Genomic DNA, 17,177 nt, shown 5'->3' with positions numbered 1-17,177 from the left:
CGGACAAAAAGTACATGCCCCTCCCTGTTGACCCGAAGTCAGCGTGGACTGTGCCCCACGGACTCTCACTCCTTTCCATGGAGCTGATGGGTGGTGCTCTCTTTATTGGGCTCACCGCTTGGCATGGCAGGCACCTCCTCACGTGTGATTCGACGAGGCCTTCTAGATCCGGAAACCATACTTTGGGACTCAGCCGCGCCTTCGTTTTTGCGACCCCTTGATGTCCGGTGTGCACCAGTTCTAGGACACGAGCCCCCAGTGTCTGCGGAATAACAATCTGCCTTCCACGCAGCAGCAGTCCGTCATCTGATATCAAGAGTTCATCCTTTACTCTCCAGAGCGCTTGGAGATCCCTCTGGGCCCTAACATCCCGCCTGGTGTTGTTCTGTAGTACCTCTTTCCATTCACCACTTCTTACAGCTGCCTGAATGATTTTGAACACTTCATCCTTTGACAATTCCTCAGCCACTACTTCCTTAGACAGAGCCACTGGCATCACGCTCTCCACAATGCTGTGAACAAACTCTTGGCACTCCACAAGTTCACCAGGCCCCTGCCCCTGCTCATGGTTCAGGTGGCGAGACAGATAGTCGGCTGGATTGGTCGTTCATGGCCGGTACACAAGCTTGACCCCATACTCGATGAGCGCGAGCATCCATCTTTCAATCAGCGGGGGAGGCTTTGACGACACGCCCGCAAGAATGGGCAGAAGTGGTTTATGGTCCGTCAGTACCGTCACAGGCTTTCCAACAATATATATATGTAGCGTCTCTCGGTGTCCGTGATAGCCTTACTCACATAGGCGATAGGGCGCATGTCACCTCTGGCGTCAGGACTGCATAAGGACAGCCCCCAGTCCCACCATGCTGGCATCCACGACAATTTCTGACTCTGCGGTTGGGTCGAAATATGCCATCGTGTCCCGATTCGAGAGGGCCCTCTTGATCTCTAGGAATGCATCTTGTTCTCTCTTGTCCCACACCCATGTGTCCTCATTCTTTGTCAGGGCCTGGAGAGGTTTGGACAGGGGCGCCAACCCTTTGATGAATCGCCCACAGTAGTTAACCATGCCCAGGAGTCTACGTACTTCCATGGGGGATTGGGGCGCCGCAGCCTCGCGGATGTCCTTTATTTTCTCCGGATCAGGCAAAACACTGTTGGCGTGGAAAATGAATCCAAACAACCCAATACGATCCTTCAAAAATTCACATTTTCCTCGATGTATGGTAAGGCCCAGCTCCCTTGGCCTCTGCAACATGGTCTGGGACTCAGCAAAAACCAGAATGTCATCACTCATATTGAGTACCCCTTTGAGACCAGCTAGCGCTCCCCGGATGGCATTTTGGAAGACTTCCGCCGCAGACGAAATACCAAAGCTCAGGCGTTTAAATTGATAGAGGCCCTCATGAGTGGTAAAGGTTGTAATGTATATTGAGTCTGGGTGGAGCTCTAGCTGGTGATACCGCGACCTCAGATCCAGCTTCGAGTGCAGGGCAAAAAGTTTGCATGCCAGGCAGCGTTAACTTTTAATCGTGAGTGCCGCAATTACAATGAATCCCCCAAGACATGCAAGCATGTCTGGGGGGGTATAATTTCAATTGTACACGCTGCCTACCATGTCAGCATGGCAGGCAGCGTGTACAATGGATCCCTTTCAGGTACGTCAGCTTCATGCTGGTGCATAAAGCTGTGGGCTCAGTATTTGTGCCAGCATGAAAATTGGAGCATTTGTATGGTGGAGAGGAAGGGAGGTGGCGGAAAAGCAAGATGTGTTCCGCCCAGCGTCTCCGCCATACAAATGATTGAAAATGAGCCGTGGCGTGAATGGAAGGCATTAAAGATGTACTCAAGGCTTTTATGCCTTCCATTAACATTATGGCTCAGTGGAACATGAGCTCCAATGTGTTAAAGCCTGTTTAAGACATTTATGCATTTTGTTTGGGTTATGCAACAAGTTCATTCATTTGTATGTTTAAGAGGAGGGGCGATACATAACTTGTGTTTCCACCACTCCTTTTCTCTCAGCCATACAAATACTCCAGCATTTTCGCCAGCATAGATTTCCATGCCGGCGCAAATGATGGGGATTCCAATGGAGTGCGCCCGCTTTTGCGGGCAGAGCTATAGGAATCAATTGTAAACATCAACTGCAATGCAATCTGCTTTTACTGTTTGTACGGTGGCGTACAAGTGTGTAGTGTACACTGCCTTTTTCCACTCACCTTTTGCACTCTGCTGTCTACGCTACAGTGTAGATGTAACAGGTCTCTAAAGGCACATTACGGGGAACTCCAATATGAGTCCCATAATCTCTGCTTTGCCGACCTCCTTCATCTCATCGGTGCGTCTCATTGAATGCTTGCATGAGATTTCCATGCAGGCATACAATGCATATAATTCTATGTGAAGACGGAGGCGAGCATTATGCTTCATCTTCTGTTTTATTCCTGTCCCCAGCACTTTCAACAATAAACCATTTGTCAACATTTAAATAGAGAATTTTTTTTTTTTTTACAAAAAACTACATTTCCCTTCTGCCCCGGGTTTGTTGTAGTCCTCATGGTCCGTCCCTATGACTTTAGTCCATTCACTTCCTGTGTCCTCCCTCTTCTTTCCTGCTCTCCAAGCAGATAAGTACCTTTTATACCTAGCTGCGTAGTTTAGGTGATCTGAAGAGCATAAATGATAAATGTTAGAACTTAGATACTAATGCTCAGTAGTATAGGAGCGCAAGCGTCCTTGTAATCCCCCAGAGACACCACTCATTAGTAGATATTTGTAGAACATTAGATATTTGTAGAACATTGTATATTGCGCACAGGGTAATACCTGCGCTATTTAGCAGGGGTAATCTTCATTCTATAGAACACGCTTCGTGTTGCACCTGGTCAAAACTAGGTGGATTCCATAGAAGTCCCTTTTTAAACGCTGCCTGGAAAGTGTATTTGAGGCAGCGTTCACTTTTTCATGAGACCGAGAGGAAAACTGTGGGTAAAAGCAACATGGCCTTGCTTTTACTGTTGCCTTCTCCACTCTGCATCGTGAATGTGTCAAATGTGTATAATTGTATGCAGGGGACCCAAAATGCATTACTATTTACTGGGAAATGACTGACATGTGGTCATTAAATCACCTTTATTAATCTGCAAGTGACCCTCTGCTTATTCTGCTGTAATCAATCCCATGCCACATTACTTTGTCTGACTCAGCTGCATTCCTGAAAGCAGATACAGGAATAAATCACCAAAAATGCACTCAATGGCATAAATCCCCGGAAGTGATATAAATATGGCCACATCAGGGCTGTAGCTGGTTATCACTAAGGCTGGCATGGGGTACAGGATATGCCATAGCCAGGGCTAACTGTCAGTCTGCACTTCTTACCTGTTCAGGAGTAGCAGGAGGGTGGCAGACAGGCTGTGCAGCTCGGTGCCCTGGGCATAGGCGAGACCTGTGAAACAAACAAGACCAGAGAACCTGTAGTGCAGTGTCTGGGCCCCTTATTCACACGTCACAAAGAAGGGCCACACATCCGGCGCAAGTCTCACAGACACAGCCACCCCACGTTCCCACGCAGGGCTCGAAAAACTACTCACGCTTGCAAACACACGGTCTGGGTTTCTCACTTGCACACATAAAGGACTCTCATCCAAACACACCTATGGCCCGTGCATCTTGCCTCACACGGAAAAACATCATCTCGTTACAGCACAAGAGAAGAAAGGTGCTCATTTCGCATGGGCGGAGTATTAAATGGTGGCGCATAAGATGTATTGCTTGTACGTCTCCATTTAATGCTGCAGCCCATTTTCGTTATCAGGCAATGGTGGAGGAGGGGCATGGAGCAGAGGTAACATCTCAGCTATGCTTTGCTCCTCATCTGTCTTATGTCAGGACTTCGTTGTGTGCCTGCATGAGTAAATTGAACAGATTCCAATGCAATCAGTCCCAGATTAGGAGCTGCTAATGAACAGGCAAATTCCACTGGAATCCATTAAAAAACACTGCTGGCAAAGCATCATTTGCAGGCAGTGTTCACTTTTTTTTATAAAACTGAAGCATATAGGAAATTTCGCCTGGTTTTACTCTTCAATTTTACACTACACTTTGTAATTGTTTAAAATTGCATGCAGGGGACTAAATAGCACGTAAGAGCTAACAACGGTCGTCACCTGCTTTCGTAAAATAACTTCTCAAGTGCCTTACACTCTCACCCAGAGATCTCCAGCACCTCAAACTCAAACACAGAGGAACTCATTTTAATGGAGCAAATTATTTGACGGCGGGGAGCAGCTACGTTAGCACTGCTCCCCGCTGCCACATTTACGTCATTTGCACAGCAGAGTGCAAATGTGCAGGGAAAAAGGCACTGTACAAGCATCTACGCTGTCCTTTTGCACCTGCACTTTTGCACTCCGCCGTGCAAATGAAGTAAACACTGCTTGCCATGTACTCGTGGCATGCAGCGTTTACAATGGATCCCTATGGAGTCAGCCAGCTTTATGCTGGCGCATAAAACCGGCGGGCGCCATAGGAATCCCTAGCATTTGCATCGGCATGAAACTGCATGCCGGCAAAAATGCTGCAGCATTTGTATGGTGGCGAGGAAGGACGGCAACGAAAACGCAAGTTATAATGAAATGAATACAAATGTGACTCAGCATGAATGAAAGTCGTTATGCCCAGAGCAAAATGAGCTCCAGAGAAATTCACATGCTCCTCAGACGCACAAACAGCATTCCCAAAGCTTCTAGCCCTCAAACACAGAAAATGTCCTGCCAACAGTACCTGTGGGTTCTGCCACTGTAGAGATATCGGAGTCTGAGTTGCTGGATCTGCAATGAAGAGTTCCAGTGCATTTGGCTTCTGTGGAGGAATCAAATAAGCCCCATTCAATCATCATCTGTCATTTTGACCTAAACAACTCCAAGTGCGTAACACCCTTCTCCATAGTTCCTTCAGTCAGCCCCTAATGGTCAACCTTGATCCGTAACGTGCCCAGCTTTCAGAGTATTGAACCCACACACTGTTCTGTGATTCCACAGCCATTCTTACCTGACCAACGTTTGTGAGAGTCTCTCAGGCACTCTCTCTTTAGGTATGTCTGAAAAAGCTGCAGCTCTGGGATTCTGAAGAGTTATATGGCGGGACAACAGGCCTAGGCCATCCATAATTTGCTGTTAGGAAAGTCTTTTTGTTGCAGCTTTCCCTCCTATGACATCAATGGAACCCCCAGCTATTTGCTAATGCTTTAACCACGTCCTGACCTTTGGAGGTAAGTAAAGCCCTTTTTCTTTACTTTGCTTGCTTCACTTGACTCTTTTGAGGGTACTGGTTAGCACCTATGGATACCAGTGCAGTGGGAACCCTATCCCCTTTGTGAAATTCCTGTTTTGTTTTACTGTACCACACATTGCTAAGATGGATTTCCCAAATTAACTCTGGGGGTGGATTTTGGGAGGCCACTATATTATGATGGAGAGAGAGTCAATGGGGACTAGCCAAAACCAATCAAGGTAAGGTAGCAGAGTGTCAAGGCAAAGCCTCAGGAGGGCTGTGGGAGTGATCTAGGGCTACAATAAGTCCACACAGAAGACCACCAGTAATTCAAGTTAGACAGGTAAGTACAAAAATATGAATGATTATTAGCCGTTTAAAATACACACTAAGCAAGTAAAACCTCCAGGCAAATATTGTCACACACTTACTTTAAAATAGATGTATACGTACACCATTTGGTGAGGAAAGAAGGCATATACTACAATAGCCAGTGAAACACAGGTAAGTACTAACATGGAGGAAATTCAATATATCTATCTATCTGTGGGAGAATGGTTACCCCTCCCTTGGTTTTTTAACACACTAATGGGTTTTCACCGTTTAAAAATGCTGCTGTTTGCCGCTACTTACGCACACAGCTAAGGAGATAAGGAATACCAAATTATCTAATGTCACTTATTTATTTAGAAATTGGTTACTCAGCGTACAAAAAATAATATTATAAAGCTGCTGAAGTCAGCTGGACAAAACATACACATTTACAACAATTGAATCACAAAATGTTTTACACAACAATATTGTTTACACGAAAACTTCAACAAATGTAATGTGAGTGGGGATTAGTATGCAGTGACCTTGCACGATACTTTTGGACACATAGCAAAGCGCTGAAATAGGAAAAATAAAGGTCTATACTGCCGTTTTTATTTAGCATTGATTTGTTCGACTCCACAACAGTTTTTTTGTATTTGCGAGTCTAAATTGCTTTACTATTATTCAGTGGGCCTCATTGAAGGTTTGGCGGTAACCAAACTTGCAATTTTTTCCGACGCCTGCGAATGGGCAATTACTGGGTCATTACGGCCTTGCCGGACCCGGTAATTACCCATTCGGGAGAAAGAAAGAAAGAAAGAAAGAAAGAAAGAAAGAAAGAAAGAAAGAAAGAAAGAAAGAAAGAAAGAAAGAAAGGAAGGAAGGAAGGAAGAAAGAAAGAAAGAAAGAAAGAAAGAAAGAAAGAAAGAAAGAAAGAAAGAAAGAAAGAAAGAAAGAAAGAAAGAAAGAAAGAAAGAAAGAAAGAAAGAAAGAAAGAAAGAAGGCCAAACAACAATATGGCCAATGGACAAGCAATAAACTCTTGGCACGTCCGTTAGTAGCCAATTGCGGTAAATGCAAAAGTAATAAGTATAAAACATGGTAGAAAAATATCCACGGCCTCCTGCTCATCCTAGGCACATTGTAAATGTGAACAAAAAGCAGTTATAAGGATACAAAGCACCCTAATTGCACTTCACTTTAAGGTGATGTCTGCAATTATAACATTACAAGAAATTCACAAAGAGACATAGGGCCTCATTAAATGTTTGGCAGTACTTTGGTGATAGATCTGCTGAAATACCACCACAATGAATTACTGCTACCACCACTTGGTCCCGCAGATTGACTGCGAGATTACAAATGGTGGCATGCGCTATAAGTCCCCATCTTTTGGAGTCTAATGGACTCCATGAGGATTTCGGCGGAAGTACCACTGGCAGAATTACACTGAAAGAGGGCAGAAGATAGAGTGGCAAAGGGGGGGAGAGAGGGCAAGAGAGAATGAGGGCAGAAGATAGAGTGTGAAGAGGGGGGAGGAGAGAGGGCAAGAGAGAAAGAGGGCAGAAGATAGAGTGTGAAGAGGGGGGAGGAGAGAGGGCAAGAGAGAAAGAGGGCAGAAGATAGAGTGGCAAAGGGGGGGAGAGAGGGCAAGAGAGAAAGAGGGCAGAAGATAGAGTGGCAAAGGGGGGGAGAGAGGGCAAGAGAGAAAGAGGGCAGAAGATAGAGTGTGAAGAGGGGGGGAGTAGAGAGGGCAAGAGAGAAAGAGGGCAGAAGATAGAGTGTGAAGAGGGGGGAGGAGAGAGGGCAAGAGAGAAAGAGGGCAGAAGATAGAGTGTGAAGAGGGGGGAGGAGAGAGGGCAAGAGAGAAAGAGGGCAGAAAATAGAGTGTGAAGAGGGGGGAGGAGAGAGGGCAAGAGAGAAAGAGGGCAGAAGATAGAGTGTGAAGAGGGGGGAGGAGAGAGGGCAAGAGAGAAAGAAGGCAGAAGATAGAGTGTGAAGAGGGGGGGAGGAGAGAGGGCAAGAGAGAAAGAGGGCAGAAGATAGAGTGTGAAGAGGGGGGAGGAGAGAGGGCAAGAGAGAAAGAGGGCAGAAGATAGAGTGTGAAGAGGGGGGAGGAGAGAGGGCAAGAGAGAAAGAGGGCAGAAGATAGAGTGTGAAGAGGGGGGAGGAGAGAGGGCAAGAGAGAAAGAGGGCAGAAGATAGAGTGTGAAGAGGGGGGAGGAGAGAGGGCAAGAGAGAAAGAGGGCAGAAGATAGAGTGTGAAGAGGGGGGAGGAGAGAGGGCAAGAGAGAAAGAGGGCAGAAGATAGAGTGGCAAAGGGGGGGAGAGAGGGCAAGAGGGAAAGAGAGCAGAAGATAGAGTGTGAAGAGGGGGGAGGAGAGAGGGCAAGAGAGAAAGAGGGCAGAAGATAGAGTGTGAAGAGGGGGGAGGAGAGAGGGCAAGAGAGAAAGAGGGCAGAAGATAGAGTGTGAAGAGGGGGGAGGAGAGAGGGCAAGAGAGAAAGAGGGCAGAAGATAGAGTGTGAAGAGGGGAGAGGAGAGAGGGCAAGAGAGAAAGAGGGCAGAAGATAGAGTGTGAAGAGGGGGGAGGAGAGAGGGCAAGAGAGAAAGAGGGCAGAAGATAGAGTGTGAAGAGGGGGGAGGAGAGAGGGCAAGAGAGAAAGAGGGCAGAAGATAGAGTGTGAAGAGGGGGGAGGAGAGAGGGCAAGAGAGAAAGAGGGCAGAAGATAGAGTGTGAAGAGGGGGGAGGAGAGAGGGCAAGAGAGAAAGAGGGCAGAAGATAGAGTGTGAAGAGGGGGGAGGAGAGAGGGCAAGAGAGAAAGAGGGCAGAAGATAGAGTGGCAAAGGGGGGGAGAGAGGGCAAGAGAGAAAGAGGGCAGAAGATAGAGTGTGAAGAGGGGGGAGGAGAGAGGGCAAGAGAGAAAGAGGGCAGAAGATAGAGTGTGAAGAGGGGGGAGGAGAGAGGGCAAGAGAGAAAGAGGGCAGAAGATAGAGTGTGAAGAGGGGGGAGGAGAGAGGGCAAGAGAGAAAGAGGGCAGAAGATAGAGTGGCAAAGGGGGGGGAGAGAGGGCAAGAGAGAAAGAGGGCAGAGGATAGAGTGTGAAGAGGGGGGAGGAGAGAGGGCAAGAGAGAAAGAGGGCAGATGATAGAGTGTGAAGAGGGGGGAGGAGAGAGGGCAAGAGAGAAAGAGGGCAGAAGATAGTGTGAAGAGGGGGGAGGAGAGAGGGCAAGAGAGAAAGAGGGCAGAAGATAGAGTGTGAAGAGGGGGGAGGAGAGAGGGCAAGAGAGAAAGAGGGCAGAAGATAGAGTGGCAAAGGGGGGGAGAGAGGGCAAGAGAGAAAGAGGGCAGAAGATAGAGTGTGAAGAGGGGGGAGGAGAGAGGGCAAGAGAGAAAGAGGGCAGAAGATAGAGTGTGAAGAGGGGGGAGGAGAGAGGGCAAGAGAGAAAGAGGGCAGAAGATAGAGTGTGAAGAGGGGGGAGGAGAGAGGGCAAGAGAGAAAGAGGGCAGAAGATAGAGTGTGAAGAGGGGGGAGGAGAGAGGGCAAGAGAGAAAGAGGGCAGAAGATAGAGTGTGAAGAGGGGGGAGGAGAGAGGGCAAGAGAGAAAGAGGGCAGAAGATAGAGTGGCAAAGGGGGGGAGAGAGGGGCAAGAGAGAAAGAGGGCAGAAGATAGAGTGTGAAGAGGGGGGAGGAGAGAGGGCAAGAGAGAAAGAGGGCAGAAGATAGAGTGTGAAGAGGGGGGAGGAGAGAGGGCAAGAGAGAAAGAGGGCAGAAGATAGAGTGTGAAGAGGGGGGAGGAGAGAGGGCAAGAGAGAAAGAGGGCAGAAGATAGAGTGTGAAGAGGGGAGAGGAGAGAGGGCAAGAGAGAAAGAGGGCAGAAGATAGAGTGTGAAGAGGGGGGAGGAGAGAGGGCAAGAGAGAAAGAGGGCAGAAGATAGAGTGTGAAGAGGGGGGAGGAGAGAGGGCAAGAGAGAAAGAGGGCAGAAGATAGAGTGTGAAGAGGGGGGAGGAGAGAGGGCAAGAGAGAAAGAGGGCAGAAGATAGAGTGTGAAGAGGGGGAGGAGAGAGGGCAAGAGGGCAGAAGATAGAGTGTGAAGAGGGGGGAGGAGAGAGGGCAAGAGAGAAAGAGGGCAGAAGATAGAGTGTGAAGAGGGGGGAGGAGAGAAGGCAAGAGAGAAAGAGGGACAGAAGATAGAGTGTGAAGAGGGGGGAGGAGAGAGGGCAAGAGAGAAAGAGGGCAGAAGAAAGAGTGGCAAAGGGGGGGAGAGAGGGCAAGAGAGAAAGAGGGCAGAAGATAGAGTGTGAAGAGGGGGGAGGAGAGAGGGCAAGAGAGAAAGAGGGCAGAAGATAGAGTGTGAAGAGGGGGGAGGAGAGAGGGCAAGAGAGAAAGAGGGCAGAAGATAGAGTGTGAAGAGGGGGGAGGAGAGAGGGCAAGAGAGAAAGAGGGCAGAAGATAGAGTGGCAAAGGGGGGGAGAGAGGGCCAGAGAGAAAGAGGGCAGAAGATAGAGTGTGAAGAGGGGGGAGGAGAGAGGGCAAGAGAGAAAGAGGGCAGAAGATAGAGTGGCAAAGGGGGGGAGAGAGGGCAAGAGAGAAAGAGGGCAGAAGATAGAGTGTGAAGAGGGGGGAGGAGAGAGGGCAAGAGAGAACGAGGGCAGAAGATAGAGTGTGAAGAGGGGGGAGGAGAGAGGGCAAGAGAGAAAGAGGGCAGAAGATAGAGTGTGAAGAGGGGGGAGGAGAGAGGGCAAGAGAGAAAGAGGGCAGAAGATAGAGTGTGAAGAGGGGGGAGGAGAGAGGGCAAGAGAGAAAGAGGGCTGAAGATAGAGTGTGAAGAGGGGGGAGGAGAGAGGGCAAGAGAGAATGAGGGCAGAAGATAAGAGTGTGAAGAGGGGGGAGGAGAGAGGGCAAGAGAGAAAGAGGGCAGAAGATAGAGTGTGAAGAGGGGGGAGGGAGAGAGGGCAAGAGAGAAAGAGGGCAGAAGATAGAGTGGCAAAGGGGGGGAGAGAGGGCAAGAGAGAAAGAGGGCAGAAGATAGAGTGTGAAGAGGGGGGAGGAGAGAGGGCAAGAGAGAAAGGGGGCAGAAGATAGAGTGTGAAGAGGGGGGAGGAGAGAGGGCAAGAGAGAAAGAGGGCAGAAGATAGAGTGTGAAGAGGGGGGGAGGAGAGAGGGCAAGAGAGAAAGAGGGCAGAAGATAGAGTGTGAAGAGGGGGGAGGAGAGAGGGCAAGAGAGAAAGAGGGCAGAAGATAGAGTGTGAAGAGGGGGGAGGAGAGAGGGCAAGAGAGAAAGAGGGCAGAAGATAGAGTGTGAAGAGGGGGGAGGAGAGAGGGCAAGAGAGAAAGAGGGCAGAAGATAGAGTGTGAAGAGGGGGAGGAGAGAGGGCAAGAGAGAAAGAGGGCAGAAGATAGAGTGTGAAGAGGGGGGAGGAGAGAGGGCAAGAGAGAAAGAGGGCAGAAGATAGAGTGGCAAAGGGGGGGGAGAGAGGGCAAGAGAGAAAGAGGGCAGAAGATAGAGTGTGAAGAGGGGAGAGGAGAGAGGGCAAGAGAGAAAGAGGGCAGAAGATAGAGTGTGAAGAGGGGGGAGGAGAGAGGGCAAGAGAGAAAGAGGGCAGAAGATAGAGTGTGAAGAGGGGGGAGGAGAGAGGGCAAGAGAGAAAGAGGGCAGAAGATAGAGTGGCAAAGGGGGGGAGAGAGGGCAAGAGAGAAAGAGGGCAGAAGATAGAGTGTGAAGAGGGGGGAGGAGAGAGGGCAAGAGAGAAAGAGGGCAGAAGATAGAGTGGCAAAGGGGGGGAGAGAGGGCAAGAGAGAAAGAGGGCAGAAGATAGGGTGTGAAGAGGGGGGAGGAGAGAGGGCAAGAGAGAAAGAGGGCAGAAGATAGAGTGTGAAGAGGGGGAGGAGAGAGGGCAAGAGAGAAAGAGGGCAGAAGATAGAGTGTGAAGAGGGGGGAGAGAGGGCAAGAGAGAAAGAGGGCAGAAGATAGAGTGGCAAAGGGGGGGGAGAGAGGGCAAGAGAGAAAGAGGGCAGAAGATAGAGTGTGAAGAGGGGGGAGGAGAGAGGGCAAGAGAGAAAGAGGGCAGAAGATAGAGTGTGAAGAGGGGGGAGGAGAGAGGGCAAGAGAGAAAGAGGGCAGAAGATAGAGTGTGAAGAGGGGGGAGGAGAGAGGGCAAGAGAGAAAGAGGGAGAAGATAGAGTGTGAAGAGGGGGAGAGGAGAGAGGGCAAGAGAGAAAGAGGGCAGAAGATAGAGTGTGAAGAGGGGGGAGGAGAGAGGGCAAGAGAGAAAGAGGGCAGAAGATAGAGTGTGAAGAGGGGGGAGGAGAGAGGGCAAGAGAGAAAGAGGGCAGAAGATAGAGTGTGAAGAGGGGGGAGGAGAGAGGGCAAGAGAGAAAGAGGGCAGAAGATAGAGTGTGAAGAGGGGGAGGAGAGAGGGCAAGAGAGAAAGAGGGCAGAAGATAGAGTGTGAAGAGGGGGGAGGAGAGAGGGCAAGAGAGAAAGAGGGCAGAAGATAGAGTGTGAAGAGGGGGGAGGAGAGAGGGCAAGAGAGAAAGAGGGCAGAAGATAGAGTGTGAAGAGGGGGGAGGAGAGAGGGCAAGAGAGAAAGAGGGCAGAAGATAGAGTGGCAAAGGGGGGGAGAGAGGGCAAGAGAGAAAGAGGGCAGAAGATAGAGTGTGAAGAGGGGGAGGAGAGAGGGCAAGAGAGAAAGAGGGCAGAAGATAGAGTGTGAAGAGGGGGGAGGAGAGAGGGCAAGAGAGAAAGAGGGCAGAAGATAGAGTGTGAAGAGGGGGGAGGAGAGAGGGCAAGAGAGAAAGAGGGCAGAAGATAGAGTGTGAAGAGGGGGGAGGAGAGAGGGCAAGAGAGAAAGAGGGCAGAAGATAGAGTGTGAAGAGGGGGGAGGAGAGAGGGCAAGAGAGAAAGAGGGCAGAAGATAGAGTGTGAAGAGGGGGGAGGAGAGAGGGCAAGAGAGAAAGAGGGCAGAAGATAGAGTGGCAAAGGGGGGAGAGAGGGCAAGAGAGAAAGAGGGCAGAAGATAGAGTGTGAAGAGGGGGGAGGAGAGAGGGCAAGAGAGAAAGAGGGCAGAAGATAGAGTGTGAAGAGGGGGGAGGAGAGAGGGCAAGAGAGAAAGAGGGCAGAAGATAGAGTGTGAAGAGGGGGGAGGAGAGAGGGCAAGAGAGAAAGAGGGCAGAAGATAGAGTGTGAAGAGGGGGGAGGAGAGAGGGCAAGAGAGAAAGAGGGCAGAAGATAGAGTGTGAAGAGGGGGGAGAGAGGGCAAGAGAGAAAGAGGGCAGAAGATAGAGTGTGAAGAGGGGGAGGAGAGAGGGCAAGAGAGAAAGAGGGCAGAAGATAGAGTGTGAAGAGGGGGGAGGAGAGAGGGCAAGAGAGAAAGAGGGCAGAAGATAGAGTGTGAAGAGGGGGGAGGAGAGAGGGCAAGAGAGAAAGAGGGCAGAAGATAGAGTGTGAAGAGGGGGGAGGAGAGAGGGCAAGAGAGAAAGAGGGCAGAAGATAGAGTGTGAAGAGGGGGGAGGAGAGAGGGCAAGAGAGAAAGAGGGCAGAAGATAGAGTGTGAAGAGGGGGAGGAGAGAGGGCAAGAGAGAAAGAGGGCAGAAGATAGAGTGTGAAGAGGGGGGAGGAGAGAGGGCAAGAGAGAAAGAGGGCAGAAGATAGAGTGTGAAGAGGGGGGAGGAGAGAGGGCAAGAGAGAAAGAGGGCAGAAGATAGAGTGTGAAGAGGGGGGAGGAGAGAGGGCAAGAGAGAAAGAGGGCAGAAGATAGAGTGTGAAGAGGGGGGAGGAGAGAGGGCAAGAGAGAAAGAGGGCAGAAGATAGAGTGTGAAGAGGGGGGAGGAGAGAGGGCAAGAGAGAAAGAGGGCAGAAGATAGAGTGTGAAGAGGGGGGAGAGAGAGGGCAAGAGAGAAAGAGGGCAGAAGATAGAGTGTGAAGAGGGGGGAGGAGAGAGGGCAAGAGAGAAAGAGGGCAGAAGATAGAGTGTGAAGAGGGGGAGGAGAGAGGGCAAGAGAGAAAGAGGGCAGAAGATAGAGTGTGAAGAGGGGGGAGGAGAGAGGGCAAGAGAGAAAGAGGGCAGAAGATAGAGTGTGAAGAGGGGGAGGAGAGAGGGCAAGAGAGAAAGAGGGCAGAAGATAGAGTGTGAAGAGGGGGGAGGAGAGAGGGCAAGAGAGAAAGAGGGCAGAAGATAGAGTGTGAAGAGGGGGAGGAGAGAGGGCAAGAGAGAAAGAGGGCAGAAGATAGAGTGTGAAGAGGGGGAGGAGAGAGGGCAAGAGAGAAAGAGGGCAGAAGATAGAGTGTGAAGAGGGGGGAGGAGAGAGGGCAAGAGAGAAAGAGGGCAGAAGATAGAGTGTGAAGAGGGGGGAGGAGAGAGGGCAAGAGAGAAAGAGGGCAGAAGATAGAGTGTGAAGAGGGGGGAGGAGAGAGGGCAAGAGAGAAAGAGGGCAGAAGATAGAGTGTGAAGAGGGGGGAGGAGAGAGGGCAAGAGAGAAAGAGGGCAGAAGATAGAGTGTGAAGAGGGGGGAGGAGAGAGGGCAAGAGAGAAAGAGGGCAGAAGATAGAGTGGCAAAGGGGGGAGAGAGAGGGCAAGAGAGAAAGAGGGCAGAAGATAGAGTGTGAAGAGGGGGGAGGAGAGAGGGCAAGAGAGAAAGAGGGCAGAAGATAGAGTGTGAAGAGGGGGAGGAGAGAGGGCAAGAGAGAAAGAGGGCAGAAGATAGAGTGTGAAGAGGGGGGAGGAGAGAGGGCAAGAGAGAAAGAGGGCAGAAGATAGAGTGTGAAGAGGGGGGAGGAGAGAGGGCAAGAGAGAAAGAGGGCAGAAGATAGAGTGTGAAGAGGGGGGAGGAGAGAGGGCAAGAGAGAAAGAGGGGCAGAAGATAGAGTGTGAAGAGGGGGGAGGAGAGAGGGCAAGAGAGAAAGAGGGCAGAAGATAGAGTGTGAAGAGGGGGGAGGAGAGAGGGCAAGAGAGAAAGAGGGCAGAAGATAGAGTGTGAAGAGGGGGGAGGAGAGAGGGCAAGAGAGAAAGAGGGCAGAAGATAGAGTGTGAAGAGGGGGGAGGAGAGAGGGCAAGAGAGAAAGAGGGCAGAAGATAGAGTGTGAAGAGGGGGGAGGAGAGAGGGCAAGAGAGAAAGAGGGCAGAAGATAGAGTGTGAAGAGGGGGGAGGAGAGAGGGCAAGAGAGAAAGAGGGCAGAAGATAGAGTGTGAAGAGGGGGGAGGAGAGAGGGCAAGAGAGAAAGAGGGCAGAAGATAGAGTGTGAAGAGGGGGGAGGAGAGAGGGCAAGAGAGAAAGAGGGCAGAAGATAGAGTGTGAAGAGGGGGGAGGAGAGAGGGCAAGAGAGAAAGAGGGCAGAAGATAGAGTGTGAAGAGGGGGGAGGAGAGAGGGCAAGAGAGAAAGAGGGCAGAAGATAGAGTGTGAAGAGGGGGGAGGAGAGAGGGCAAGAGAGAAAGAGGGCAGAAGATAGAGTGTGAAGAGGGGGGAGGAGAGAGGGCAAGAGAGAAAGAGGGCAGAAGATAGAGTGTGAAGAGGGGGGAGGAGAGAGGGCAAGAGAGAAAGAGGGCAGAAGATAGAGTGTGAAAGAGGGGGGAGGAGAGAGGGCAAGAGAGAAAGAGGGCAGAAGATAGAGTGTGAAGAGGGGGGAGGAGAGAGGGCAAGAGAGAAAGAGGGCAGAAGATAGAGTGTGAAGAGGGGGGAGGAGAGAGGGCAAGAGAGAAAGAGGGCAGAAGATAGAGTGTGAAGAGGGGGGAGGAGAGAGGGCAAGAGAGAAAGAGGGCAGAAGATAGAGTGTGAAGAGGGGGGAGGAGAGAGGGCAAGAGAGAAAGAGGGCAGAAGATAGAGTGTCAAAGGGGGGGAGAGAGGGCAAGAGAGAAAGAGGGCAGAAGATAGAGTGTGAAGAGGGGGGAGGAGAGAGGGCAAGAGAGAAAGAGGGCAGAAGATAGAGTGTGAAGAGGGGGGAGGAGAGAGGGCAAGAGAGAAAGAGGGCAGAAGATAGAGTGTGAAGAGGGGGGAGAGAGAGGGCAAGAGAGAAAGAGGGCAGAAGATAGAGTGTGAAGAGGGGGGAGGAGAGAGGGCAAGAGAGAAAGAGGGCAGAAGATAGAGTGTGAAGAGGGGGGAGGAGAGAGGGCAAGAGAGAAAGAGGGCAGAAGATAGAGTGTGAAGAGGGGGGAGGAGAGAGGGCAAGAGAGAAAGAGGGCAGAAGATAGAGTGTGAAGAGGGGGGAGGAGAGAGGGCAAGAGAGAAAGAGGGCAGAAGATAGAGTGTGAAGAGGGGGAGGAGAGAGGGCAAGAGAGAAAGAGGGCAGAAGATAGAGTGTGAAGAGGGGGGAGGAGAGAGGGCAAGAGAGAAAGAGGGCAGAAGATAGAGTGTGAAAGGGGGGAGGAGAGAGGGCAAGAGAGAAAGAGGGCAGAAGATAGAGTGTGAAGAGGGGGGAGGAGAGAGGGCAAGAGAGAAAGAGGGCAGAAGATAGAGTGTGAAGAGGGGGGAGGAGAGAGGGCAAGAGAGAAAGAGGGCAGAAGATAGAGTGTGAAGAGGGGGGAGGAGAGAGGGCAAGAGAGAAAGAGGGCAGAAGATAGAGTGTGAAGAGGGGGGAGGAGAGAGGGCAAGAGAGAAAGAGGGCAGAAGATAGAGTGTGAAGAGGGGGGAGGAGAGAGGGCAAGAGAGAAAGAGGGCAGAAGATAGAGTGTGAAGAGGGGGGAGGAGAGAGGGCAAGAGAGAAAGAGGGCAGAAGATAGAGTGTGAAGAGGGGGGAGGAGAGAGGGCAAGAGAGAAAGAGGGCAGAAGATAGAGTGTGAAGAGGGGGGAGGAGAGAGGGCAAGAGAGAAAGAGGGCAGAAGATAGAGTGTGAAGAGGGGGGAGGAGAGAGGGCAAGAGAGAAAGAGGGCAGAAGATAGAGTGTGAAAGAGGGAGAGAGGAGAGAGGGCAAGAGAGAAAGAGGGCAGAAGATAGAGTGTGAAGAGGGGGGAGGAGAGAGGGCAAGAGAGAAAGAGGGCAGAAGATAGAGTGTGAAAGAGGGGGGAGGAGAGGAAGGAGAGACAAGAGAGAAAGAGGGCAGAAGATAGAGTGTGAAGAGGGGGGAGGAGAGAGGGCAAGAGAGAAAGAGGGCAGAAGATAGAGTGTGAAGAGGGGGGAGGAGAGAGGGCAAGAGAGAAAGAGGGCAGAAGATAGAGTGTGAAGAGGGGGGAGGAGAGAGGGCAAGAGAGAAAGAGGGCAGAAGATAGAGTGGCAAAGGGGGGGAGAAGAGAGGGCAAGAGAGAAAGAGGGCAGAAGATAGAGTGTGAAGAGGGGGGAGGGAGAGAGGGCAAGAGAGAAAGAGGGCAGAAGATAGAGTGTGAAGAGGGGGGAGGAGAGAGGGCAAGAGAGAAAGAGGGCAGAAGATAGAGTGTGAAGAGGGGGAGAGGAGAGAGGGCAAGAGAGAAAGAGGGCAGAAGATAGAGTGTGAAGAGGGGGAGGACAAGAGAGAAAGAGGGCAGAAGATAGAGTGTGAAGAGGGGGGAGGAGAGAGGGCAAGAGAGAAAGAGGGCAGAAGATAAAGAGGGGGGAGGAGAGAGGGCAAGAGAGAAAGAGGGCAGAAGATAGAGTGTGAAGAGGGGGGGAGGGAG

The 17,177-nt window shown here is 50.8% G+C and overlaps 1 protein-coding gene across 2 annotated transcripts in view; it reads right to left on the bottom strand.

The window, feature by feature from the left end:
* The window catches only part of LOC138489410 (zinc finger protein 34-like), a 109,215-nt gene that overhangs the window by 88,459 nt on the left and 3,579 nt on the right, over nucleotides 1-17,177 (bottom strand). For both annotated transcript variants that reach the window (XM_069617132.1, XM_069617131.1), the window contains exons 2-3: nucleotides 4,789-4,866; nucleotides 3,385-3,451 (exon numbers count right to left, since the gene is read on the bottom strand). The gene's annotated coding sequence lies outside the window, so the exon portion shown is untranslated. The remainder of the gene's footprint in view (nucleotides 1-3,384; nucleotides 3,452-4,788; nucleotides 4,867-17,177) is intronic.

Source organism: Ambystoma mexicanum, chromosome 9, assembly GCF_040938575.1.
Source record: "Ambystoma mexicanum isolate Mex_15411 chromosome 9, UKY_AmexF1_1, whole genome shotgun sequence".
Taxonomy (NCBI): Eukaryota; Metazoa; Chordata; class Amphibia; order Caudata; family Ambystomatidae; genus Ambystoma; species Ambystoma mexicanum.
This window is presented reverse-complemented; position numbering and strand designations above follow the sequence as displayed.